Below are 4,470 nucleotides of genomic sequence, written 5' to 3' on the forward strand. Positions count from 1 at the left end.
AATGTACAGAGAATAAGAGTTTTCACAGTGATTATTAATGAATGGGATATTTTTATCAAAATTTTATCTCCCAAGGGTTGAGGATTATTGGTGAAAAATGGTAGAAAATTGCAGTAGCCAGAGGTGGTGGATGACCTCAAAGTAATGGAGATTTTCAGACTTCAGAGCAGTTACTCACACAAACTCACAGGAATGGTTACAGACCACACAAGTCCCAAGTAAGGTCAATGCAGAAAAATTCCCCACATAGACATGGGAAAGTTATGAAGAAACTTCTGCCTTACCTTAAGAACTAATTACTGGAAACTAATGGCTGCTGGAAAAGGGAGAGTCAGTTTTTTTTAAGGTTATGACCCTTTGTAGGTTAACTATACTCCAGAGGATGGACACATGTAGCCAGTAGTGGGTAGTAAGGAGTTTTAATGGGGGTTATCTAAATACATTGTATGAAAAATTTAAAATTTGAAATAAAAAAGGCAACAAAATGATACAAAGCTAAATCACTCAGTAAAAGAGTCTCTCACAATATTTGAGGTAGAGTGGTGGGATAAATATCCCTGAGCAACCTTTGGGTGGGGGCAGGCAGGGCTCCCTCCACAGCTGTCAGAAGACCCTTCCCTTGTCTCCTTTACAGCTTGTGGAGGCTGCAGCTCCATTCCATGTGCCCACATCACTCCATCTCTGTCTTCATTGGTTAACTTCCCTTCTTGTATTCTAAAGGCACTTATGATTCCATTTGGACACAATTAATCTAGGGTAAATTTGACACGTAAATGTGCTTAATTTACATCCCCAAAGTGCCTTTTCCACTATTTTTAGCATCCAGAAGCACCTGATATTATGTGTCCTTCTCTTCCTGTGCATTAAAATGAATATCTAATCTATTCATGTATTTATCATCTGTCTATACATCTATCTGTCTATGAATAACTTCATACACTTCACCATACACAATAATCACTTTACTTTGCTAACCATACAAATTGTTATCAATGTGATTTATGCTCATCATAAATGTGATACAGTGGCTCACATAAGAGGGCTCTGATAGGGGTTTCCTTTCTGGATTGTTCTGTCACCATTGTCTTGCAGGAGGCACAAGGTGACTAAAGATAGTTCTTAATCATCTGTGTTGGAACCCTTTCTGCAGAAAACAGCCTTATTCTATTAGTGTCTGGACACTCTCTTCCTCCTGTGCCTGTCAGCCCTCAAGGAGGTCACAGGTGGTCCTGACTCAGACACAACTCAACTTTGCCTCCCATACAAATCCTTCCTACTCACTTAGGGCTGTGCAAATGCTGAGGGCCACATGAGTTGAATGAATTGTTTAAATTGCAAACATTTTTATTTTATATTTCCTAGGTTCAAGAGGCAGTTTCAAATGTTTTGAATATTTCCGTATGATAATCAGTTTTCAGAACTTATACTAGCTTAAGTAATAGCAGACATTTCTCAATTATGATTATAATCATTTCAGTTAAATGTAGCATCATTTTAATGAGATCTTTACTAAACTTAGAATGCTGGGTGCACAACTAAAATACATAGTAGCATCAGTATAGGTCAGAATCCCTTTCTATTGATTTTCCATAGATTTACTCAAATGAGGAAACTTAGAAGAGATTTAAAATTCATATACTTGGAGAGAGATGACAATATAAAACTAATCATGTAGAGAGGTAAGAGAAGTAAGTAGAGAGGTAAGTAAGCTGAGAGCATCAGGAACCAAACCTTGGAGTTCCCAAACATACCTGAGGATCACAGGGTAAGAGGTAGACTCTAATAACTGAAAGCAGAGGTGCATTATGGGAGCTCCAAAGAGCCCGGATTTGTATTGTTAACATTCCTAGTAGATAGCACAGTTAATGAAAGTAGATGAGACTATAATTAACTGCTCTAAGAATCTTTGAAACTTTCATAAATTTAATGACTATATGGACTCCTTTTTTGGTGAATGGGAATGAGTATCAATTATATCTGTGTTTCTGAGACTGAAGAGGAGGAAAAAGATTTGAGATGCAGAACAGACTCACTGACACTTTCCTTCAAAAACCTCCCAGAAGCTTTACAAAATTGTCTTCACCTGGAAATGCTGTGGTTGCATAATCCAACTAGAGAAGCTGGGCCACAGAGTCTTGAACTTGAGCTTCCTATGAGGTTGTTGTTATGACTTGAATCACTGTGGGAGGGAGAGGTATTAATGTACTGTTGACAGTAGTAAGTGCCAATGTCTTCAGGCTCCAGCCTGCTGATGGTGAGAGTGAAATCTGTACCAGATCCACTGCCACTGAACCTTGATGGGATCCCAGGTTTCAGTGTGGATGCATGGTAGATAAGGAGTTTAGGAGCTTCCCCTGGTTTCTGCTGATACCAAGCTAACAAATTAGCAGTGTTCTCACTGGCCTTGCAAGTAATGGTAACTTTGTCTCCAGAGATGCAGACAGCAAGGATGGAGACTGAGTCATTAGGGTGTCACATCTCACACCTGATAGGAAATATATACAATGAATATACACTGAATAATACTGAACAGGATGACTCTTAAAACTTCCTACAGCTCTGGCCAAACTGGCAACAAAAGTCCCCACTGCTTCCCTTCCCTACCTGAGAACCAGAGCAGCAGAAGCCCCAGGAGCCTAGCAATGTCCCTCATTTCGATGCTGTGTCCTGACAGGACCTAATCCTCAGTGTGTACACAGACTATTATGAGTCTTCAGGGCAGTGGGGTGTGTTCATATCATATGCAAATTAACAAGAAATGAGTGTTTGACACAGCTGTGGGATTTGGTTGTTTTCATCTCTTAGAGTCAGCACAGGCCAAGTGTCCCCCAGGTGTCCAAGACAGACAAAAGTAGCAAAGATTTGTCCGCAGTGAACATATTCTTATCCATGGGAGAAAGCACAAATTCAGTATCTGATCCAATGAGGAATCAGGTATTTTTTACTACTTCCTCTATATCATTTTCTTCCTCACTTCCAACAAGGACAGTGGAATGTCCTCCAAAACAATCCAAGAAATCAGAGCAAACCTTATTCCCTCCTTTTGTTGGTACATGTGGATATGACTAGCAAATAGTAAATTCCTGTTTGTTCTGGTACCATTCACTTTTTGGGTGAATTTAAAAACTTATAAAGAAAAGAAGAATTATGATTTTTTATGTAAGGAGTAGGCCTGCTAACTCAGGGAAATTCAGATTTTGTTCCTGCGTATATCAATGCTTTTCCCAATAAACACCACATAAATTGACCAGCCATCTCAGTTCTCATCAGAAGAATATGAAGTCCTTTCCTGTCTCTGCATGCAATTGTACAAGTCCATTCCTGGTGTTCTTTAGAAGTCTAAGATTCCTGTTCCTTTACTCTCGCCTGATTTAACATGAGCCACCCTCTTCAGAGATAGAGGTTATGTCTGACAAGCACCAATTTAACACTTTAATTAATTTTTGTTGAATTTTTCAAATTCATATAATATATTTTGTTTATGTTTAGCTCACCTCCCATATGGAAGCTCCATATGTGCTTGCAGCAGCCAAAATTGGGTCGGTAAGGTGTTCCCCAAAGAGTCATGATATTGATTGTGCAGAGTGGATGTCCAGGGACGATGGCATTTGAACAGGGTTCCCTGTGAGAAAATCCCCTGAAATGAGCATCCCAAGGACCAGCTGTCAACAGAGCATGGGAGAAGTGTGGGCTGGAGAGACCAGCTCCTTCCTCAGAGCTGCAGAAACACTCAGGCATTTGGTGCTTCATTTCAGGCAGCAGCTCTAATTATCCAATCTGTAGCTCACATGCTAATAGTCCATTTTCTCCATCTCCATTTCCTCTCTCACCTTGCTTCTTCCCTCACAGGTTTTTTTACATGTCTTGAATATGCTGATTGCAGTTACAGCCTTGTGTCGAGGGTACTCAGTCTAAAATAATATATAAATATCTATTCTTATGAGATATCTCTGAATTCTAATTAATTCTTATATAATGATGTATACAAAAAGCACAACATTAGAATGAGTGGATAGATATGCCATGAATGGAATTAGAAGTGTATCACATAATCCCACACAATGTTTTAAAATCCATGAAGCATTATTTTTTAAGAACAGAATTGTTTATATAGACCAACACCACATAAGCCAGGCATGGTGGCACATGCTTAAAATATTGGCACTTAGAATGTTGATAGAGGAACATCACGATTTCTAGGCCACCCTTACAAACTAGCATGAGCCAAATGAGACCCAGTCTGAAGAACAAATAAGACCAAAAAGTAGGTAAGGAAGGGAAGAGAAAATAGGAAGAAAAATGAGGAAAATGAAAAAAAGTCTTTATTTCTCTTAACCAGTTTTTCTTAGCTAAGTGAAATTATTTAAGCAGTAATTCCATTTCCTAGGTAACAAAATCAATATGTCCCTAGATAAGAGCTCTGTGTCATGAAGTGAATGATAAAGTCATAGGAAAATATCCATGTGCACT

The 4,470-nt window shown here is 38.9% G+C and overlaps 1 pseudogene; it reads right to left on the reverse strand.

The window, feature by feature from the left end:
* Positions 1-2,079: 2,079 nt before the first annotated feature.
* LOC103751668 lies at positions 2,080-2,653 on the reverse strand (annotated as a pseudogene).
* Between the last annotated feature and the right edge of the window lie 1,817 nt (positions 2,654-4,470).

The sequence above is a fragment of the Nannospalax galili genome, unplaced genomic scaffold, assembly GCF_000622305.1.
Source record: "Nannospalax galili isolate Female #2095 unplaced genomic scaffold, S.galili_v1.0 scaffold2088, whole genome shotgun sequence".
Classification (NCBI taxonomy): domain Eukaryota; kingdom Metazoa; phylum Chordata; class Mammalia; order Rodentia; family Spalacidae; genus Nannospalax; species Nannospalax galili.